Genomic DNA, 8,005 nt, shown 5'->3' with positions numbered 1-8,005 from the left:
TGGGTAGGGTACAGTCGCAGAAAACATGCAAAGTATAAAGTAGCATAGAAAATGAACTGTATTGAAAAAAGAACTCGAGAAATACTATCAGTTCAGCAGAGTATCCTGGCAACAATAGGAACAAAGAGCTAATTTTAGGATTTTATTTTTAAGGATGACAGAAAATAATAAGCTCGAAATTGTTAAGTCAAACAAGCTTAATTCTTTTAAAAGATTAGCCAGTATCTATCAAATCCGACCCTGACTTAACTTCATACATAAGATTATTTTCAAGTAGATGCAGAAGATGAACCACCAACCAATACTTTTTCAAGACTCAAAACAAGGTTAGCCACTACCTTCACAACAAATGAAAATTATGGCTTTGGAAAACCTGCTCCAGAGAATAATTACTAAGCAAATGTACAACTCAAAACAAGTTGTCAAGTATCATGTATTAAAAATATAATCCTTAATAGTCACCTTATAGTTCAGTTGCATAGACTTGATATAATCCGTACAAGCAAGGAGTACATCCTAAATTATCCTAGTCTAAATACCATGAGATGCTTGCAATCATGTAGTAACATGAACAAGTATGCAATGGAACTGAAAAACTGAACTGAAGATAAATACAGTAATTATCAAAACGAACAGCATTCTATAGTGCTTCAAGATGGCAATTAGGAAGCAAACGATGTATTACAATGTTGTAAGACCTACTACAAGTCAGCCTAAGCATTTTTTTCCCAATATAGATAGGGCTTGAAGATAGCCATTAGCAAGCAACAGATGTACCATTACAATGTTGTAAGGCCTACTAGAAGTCGGCCTAAGCATGATTCTGAATTGTGAGCATCCAAACCAGAAATAGCAGCTCCACAGTAACAAGGATAACATTATCCTAAAATAGACGGAAAAGACATAAAACGACCACAAACTGTCATGCTTGCTGGACCAACGAAATCCCTCACAATCAAATCATATTAGGCAGCAAAAAGTACAGAAGCTTCTTATCAAACAATGTCCTACACCACTTTGGCGTCTCTATCATAGCATCAAGCTCTATTCATGGTCCAAAAGTTTCACTTAGCAAACTGGATAAACCGTGGCAGCAAAGCACTAATCACGACATACTCAAGAGAAAAGATCACTGCAGATAAGACTGAACCCATAGGAGAAAGACTCAAGATGGATACCCAGGACACGGAACACCTAAATTCAACGCAGTCAAAGTAGTAGCCACAACTTTTCTGTTAGCCACAAAAATCCCTGAATCTGATAGAGATCTGCCCAATGACCAAACCTCCGGGAGCAGAGCATAACTATAGATAAGCATAAAGACAAGGTAGAAGACAAAATGGAGCATAGCAGCTACTTCACTCCCTCTGTCAGAGGATTTTAGTTGAGCATTCAGTGCAGACATCAAACAAAGACCTCCAAGCAGTGTTAGATATGGTGGGAGCCAGAGCAAACAACCACAACAATGTAAGGATGTTCCACGGGAAATGTACGAAAATATTGAAACAAGCACCTTGAAGAGATATATGAAAGACCCCTGACGACCTCCAAATGAACAAAAAGACAGACCTAACAGCACAAACCCAATCAGTCCTTCACTAGTAGCACATTGATCTCACAGACTCATACACATCGCCAGCATAGCATAGGGAGCACAAGATGAGGTAAATCATCACTCACTCACAGTTGCAAATCAAAAGTACGTATATGAATGAGGAAGAGCTGCTACTAGTAGTGATAATTTTGCATCATCAACTGTCACATGTCCCTAGATATCAGAGCTCCGCCATAATCCACATTAACTTAGATATCTGTGTAAAATTACTGAATGTAGTAGCCATATATCCATAATCCACATAACTTTTAAACCACTACTGAAAATGACTGAATGTAGACATGTAGACTTGGACACCTTAACTGAGCATAATGACAAGACTCAAGAATGCTGAACTTTGCTTGGGTTAGATGCACAACCGACAATGTACGGATTTCCTGTCTTCAAAGAGGTCAAACAAAAGGATAGAGATACTAATATGGAATTTGTCATTGAGTGGAAACGGGCAAGACTGTCAAACCAGATATATCCATTGTCACTGGGAAGGAACAACTGGATGTCGATCCTCTGCAAATAGAGTACAAAAAAACACAGCAAAAAACATAGAAAAGATATATGCATGAGTCAGTAACAGCATAAAAATTAGGAGACGAACTCTAGAGTAAAAAGTTTTTGAAATACAGGGACTCCTAAGAAAGTGATCTTCAATTGAAGTGACACCTAGAGATAAGATGCATCACCCTGCATAGATTGTGAATAAAACGAAGATACTAAATGGTTAGTTCTAGAAAAAAAAAGGTGATTTGGAATGTAGAAAGGAAGATGCAAAAAAGAAGGCTAGTACCAGAACATATGAAAAATACATAGCCATTACTCCAGAAGAACAGTTTGCCACAAGATTAATCATTACTTCAATCTTTAAAAGAAATGAAGCTCAATTAATCCTCCAGAAAAATCTCACTTTGGCTTATCTCACAAACTTTTTGAAGCAATAAGGTTACGTAACTTAATATACTGAATATATCAGCCCTTAATCTTCCCACTTTTTGTTCTTTACATCACCTTTCACAGGCTTGAGGCAGAAACAATATCCACAACACAACATGAAAAAATAGAAGTGGATGAGATGGAGCAGAGGAAACCAATTACCAAACCAGAACAGAACAGCCTTCCAGTGGAAAACAATTAAGACCCATCAAAAGATAGAACTGAAAAAAGAAGGGCATAACAATGAGCAACAAGAAAGTCCAGATATTAGAATAAATGGATTAGTAAAAATATTATGCTCCCTCTGTCAGCCTCTATAAACATAATGGAGATGCCAGCATTCGATATCTTAAGATCCTACTTGGATATAGCTCAATATCACCTGTCACCGGTGAAGAAAGAGGCAATCACATCTACAGAAAGAAGTAAAGTGGACAAAACAGACCAAAGAGAACCAAGCATGAAACCAGAACTGCCTTCTTATGGAAACTGATCGAGAACCACCCAAAGATCTCTGGAAATTGAAGAACATAACAATAAGCAAGGGGAAATTCTACATGGAAGAAAAATGGTGTATGAAAGAACGTACTACTCCCTCTACTACCATCCTTAAACATGATATTAATGCCAGCATCAGACAGTAGTCTTTGTCAAACAACAGGACAAAGACAGCTTAACCATAATTTACTCTTAGTTTCTCCTGTCACAGTGTTAGTCGAAAAACACAATATCCATATCTGCATAGAAACTGAACTTGATGAAACGGAGCAAAGAGAGGCAAACATCAAACCAGACTGCCTTCTGATGGAAACTGATCAAGAACCACCCAAGATCTCTGGAAATCAACAAGGATAGGGATAAGCAAGAGGATAGTCTAGGAGTAAGGTAAATGGTGTAGAACAAACACTATACTCCCTCTGCTACTCCATTAACACTATCAATGCAGGCATCTAAGAGTTCATGTTTTTTCCAACAACAGGTTCAAGATAACCGCACCATAAGATCCTCAACTGGCATAGAACGATAAATTATTCCTAATATTACCTGTCACAAGGTGAGAGAAAACAATCTCCATATACATAGCAAGGAAAATTTGAGAAAACAGAGCAAGAAAACCTAGCTACAAAACCAGAACTGCCTTCTACTGATTGAAACTGATCAAGAACCGCCGAAGATCTCTGGAAATTGAAGAGGATAATAATAAGATGAAATTCTAGGTGGAAGATAAATGTGTGTGAATAATACAAAGCTAAGGGAACCAGGCTTCAAACCAAAACTGACTTCTGATGCAAACTGATCAAGAACTACTCAAAGATCTCTGGAAATTGAAGAGTACAATAATAAGCAAGAGGAAACCTAAATTGAAGATAAATGGTGTAGAAATACTCCCTCTGCTACGCTCCATAAATACTACTATATCAATGCCAGTAACAAAGAGAGTTTTATTCCAACAACAGGACCAAGATAGCCACACCATAAGATCCAACTTGAATGGAACCATATAACTTCTTCCTAATATTTCCACAGGGTGAGAGAGAAATATCCAATCTACAAAAACTAAAAAACGATTGCAACAGAACAAAGGGAACAAAACCAGGCAAAAGTCAACTGTTCTGATGGAAGCTGACTACAAACCACCCCGGATATCATATATCTGGAAATCCAAGAGCATAATAATAAGCAGGGAAGGAGGGTTTAGGCAGAAGACAGAATGTAGTAGAAAAAAAACACTATACTATACTGCTCTGCATACTGTAAACAAGAACGCATTTAACCTGTTCACAAAGACAGCCAACTACAACAAATATATAGTGTTAAAATGTCAGCCATCTTCAAGGTAAATCAAAGTAGCACAGTGAAACCACCCCAAAGAAGGTACCTACATGACTGGCTCAAAGCTGCTGAGCAAATAACTGGAATTGGCTTGAAAAATGAAAGCACTAGTAATGTTGGAATGATATGACAGAAAAACCACAAACTTTTTTGTCTATCCTTTCTGTAGATGTTTTTAACCCCTCAAAGTTAGTCATAAATAACATGCACTAGCACTCGTGCATGCCCAACAAATAACAGCAGGAAATAATAGCAACAACCCCAAAGAAGGTGTCATATGACTCGCTCAAAGCTGCTAATCAAATAACAGGACGTCAACTGAAAAATTAAATGAAACTGATAGCAATGATGTAATTATAACACTGAAAAACAACAACCATATTTCTTGTCATTCTTGTCAAACCTTCACGTAGATGTTATCATTCCTCAAAATCAACCATCAGCACATGCACTTGCTCTGGAAAATGCCCAACAAAGCATAACACAGGATACATTAGCACTAACACTAGCTAATACAAGTATATACCTGATTTAACAGCATAATTAGGGATCCACATAGGACTCTGCACACTAGATAAATGAACGAAAAATCACAGAATTGTCAACACCCAACGTTAGATGTGCCAAAAAAATTATTTGATTTAGGATTTATGAGGGTAAACAGAAAGAGATAAGCTTGTCAAACCAGACCTCTCCATTGTCAACAACTAGAACCACCTAAAAGTCGAACCTCTGAAAATAGATGGGCAAATATAAGCAGAGGGGAGAACATGGATAAAAATATACTAATAGACTGTATAGACATGAGACCACTACTCCACTCCCACATCAAGCACTACATAAACAGACAAAAATAGCTCCAGCTTGAACATATATCAGAGTTAGTCAGACCTGAAGTTGCTAAATAGCAATGAATGCAAATGAAAAAGGGAATTATTAAGCCAAAACTTGACCAATCGTAAGATACTTATCTGGTCACTGAAGCTTCTAGACAACCTAGGTATAAAATGCTAGATGAATGAGGGATGGTCTACGGTCTACCTATAGAATCAAAACAAAATAAACCAAATATGACAAATTGGGACCTCAATAGACTGAGAAAATCAAAAGTGACACCATATTTGCGAATGGCACCATGAACTAGTAAATGTTCAAATATATGGGGTCACAAAACCAAGACACCGTGAGTAAATGGGCATGAGGGCAGCACACAAGAGAACAGGGTGGAATACCGTTCAAGTAAAACAGAAATAAATCACTCGCTTAAGCAGTTACCCAGTCACTAAATCTAGCCACCTCAACAGAAAATGTCTGCAACCCTCCTCAACAATTCCAATCTGCAATTTAAGGTCATGGAGACACCAAGTCAAGGAAACAGCACCTTTGGCATAAGATTGACGAACGAAAATCACGAAAATTAACATGCCGACAAAATTCATGAACATATCTCGAAGATAAAAAAACGTTTTCTTGAGTAGACAACATAATAAGTAAACTCATCAAACCATAAGCGCTTCCAAAAACTGCCAATATGTCCATCAGAACCTATAGATCACGAGCTCGAGCTACCCAAGGGATTTCCCCCTACAGATACAAACGAAAGTAAGCCCATGAACTACCACGGATATATCATAACCTAAATAGACCATCAAAACTTGAAACGATAACCGCTTTTGATCTTCAAGCGTTGCAAACAACCGAGTAGGTCAAATCAGCTGAAGAATCTAAAGAAAACCACAAATATCAAAAGTAGGTTGAACCATCGGCTAGATCGTCTATTATCGCTCAAACACGTTAGGAAGGTTAGCAGAAATCCGATGGAAAACACAAGCAGATCGTCAAAGTTGCAAGCATCAACGGAATTAGACGACAAACCAACAATTAACTCGAGCAAACATGAAATCAGAAGAGGGAGAACAACGACACATGGATTAAATCAGATTAGTTATGATTTGGGTAACAAAAGAGGGTATGGTATTTATCGAGAGACTTCGGGTCGGATGGACGGTCCAGATTGATACGATCAAACAATGTCGGTTTAACGAACGCGTCAATGTTAAGCAACCGTCAAAGTAGGCGTGTGAGTTCAGCAAATCATCCCCATAGCTATTCCTTAATCTTTCCTTGATTATTTATTTATGACTCGCCTCACTTTTTACCTTATTCCTTATTTAGAGCATCCGCTGGTGCTTAGATCAGTCATAGGCCAGCCATTCTCTCCCCTGCCACGTCAGCAATACTAAAAAAACCACCTGTCACATCAGATTTAGGCCAGTCATAGGCCAGCCGCAATAAAAACAATTCAAAATATACTACATTTACGGAATTAAAATTACGATTAAAATACGGAATTAAATTTACGACACATATACGGGAAAATTCATTAATTGCATTTAAAAAAGTTACATAGATAAAAAAAATTACATGCATAATAAAGAAAAAAAACTATCACCGTGCAATCCTCCATGCCACAACTCTTCAATTATATCCTTTTGGAGTTGAATATGAGCATCCACTTGGCGCATGTTGGCAAATTCCTTGAGGCGGCCGGCTTCATCGAGAGGTACCCCCTGTCGTACACTAGGGGTGGCCATTCCGTGGCTTGGACCGGCTTCATCGTCACTGACCCAACTAGTCAGTTGTACGCCTTCGTCTTCGACGATCATGTTGTGCAGGATAATGCAGGCGTACATTATCTCGGAAACGCATCCGACATCCCACAAACGCGTTGGACCCTTAATTGCCGCCCATCGAGACTGGAGCACACCAAATGCGCGCTCCACGTCTTTGCGCACCGACTCCTGTCGTTGCGCAAAGTAGGCCTTCTTTTCATCACTTGTTTGTCGGATCGTCTTCACAAAGACCGGCCACCGAGGGTATATCCCATCCGCCAAGTAGTAGCCCATATCATGCCAATTGTCGTTGGCCACAAAAGAGACGGCTGGACCAACGCCCTGGCACTTCTCGTTGAAGAGGGGAGACGAGTTCAGGACGTTGAGGTCGTTGTTCGACCCGGCTACCCCAAAATACGCATGCCAGATCCACAGCCGGTAATCAGCTACGGCCTCGAGGATTATCGTGGGGTTCTTTGACTTGTAGCCGGTCGTGTAGGCCCCCTTCCAGGCAGTCGGACAGTTCTTCCACTCCCAATGCATACAATCTATGCTGCCTAACATCCCGGGGAATCCATGCTTCTCCGCGTGCATCTGCATCAAATTCTGACAATCTTCGGGAGTAGGGCTTCGAAGGTACTGCTCACCGTAAATGCTGATCACGCCCCCACAGAACTCCTTTAGACATTTCAGGGCTGACGACTCACCGATGTGGAGGTACTCATCCCACATGTCTGCCGCGCCTCCGTAGGCCAACTGCCTGATTGCCGCCGTGCACTTTTGAATAGGGGTGTGGCCGGGTCTGCCAGCCGCATTGTGCCTGAAGCGGAAACACAGATATCGACGCTCTAATGCGCCAACGATGCGAATAAACAACTCCCTGCGCATTCTAAAACGCCGTCGGAACATGTTGGCGGGAAACCGCGGGTTCTCTGAAAAGTAGTCGTCGTACAGCCGCTGATGTGCAGCTACGTGATCCCGATCAATCACTGCTCGGTGGTGGACAACTCGTGGAGGG

At 40.0% G+C, this 8,005-nt stretch overlaps 1 long non-coding RNA gene across 1 annotated transcript; it reads right to left on the bottom strand.

Moving 5' to 3' along the window:
- Positions 1 to 620: 620 nt before the first annotated feature.
- On the bottom strand, positions 621 to 6,449 carry LOC125220151 (uncharacterized). The gene is made up of 2 exons (XR_016134474.1): positions 2,400 to 6,449; positions 621 to 2,296 (listed from the first exon to the last, which is right to left on the bottom strand). It is a non-coding gene; the product is annotated as an uncharacterized LOC125220151 (long non-coding RNA).
- Positions 6,450 to 8,005: the final 1,556 nt, after the last annotated feature.

The sequence above is a fragment of the Salvia hispanica genome, chromosome 1 (genome assembly GCF_029641045.1).
Source record: "Salvia hispanica isolate PSC_SH4W2 chromosome 1, Shi_PSC_v1, whole genome shotgun sequence".
NCBI classification, from domain to species: domain Eukaryota; kingdom Viridiplantae; phylum Streptophyta; class Magnoliopsida; order Lamiales; family Lamiaceae; genus Salvia; species Salvia hispanica.
This window is presented reverse-complemented; position numbering and strand designations above follow the sequence as displayed.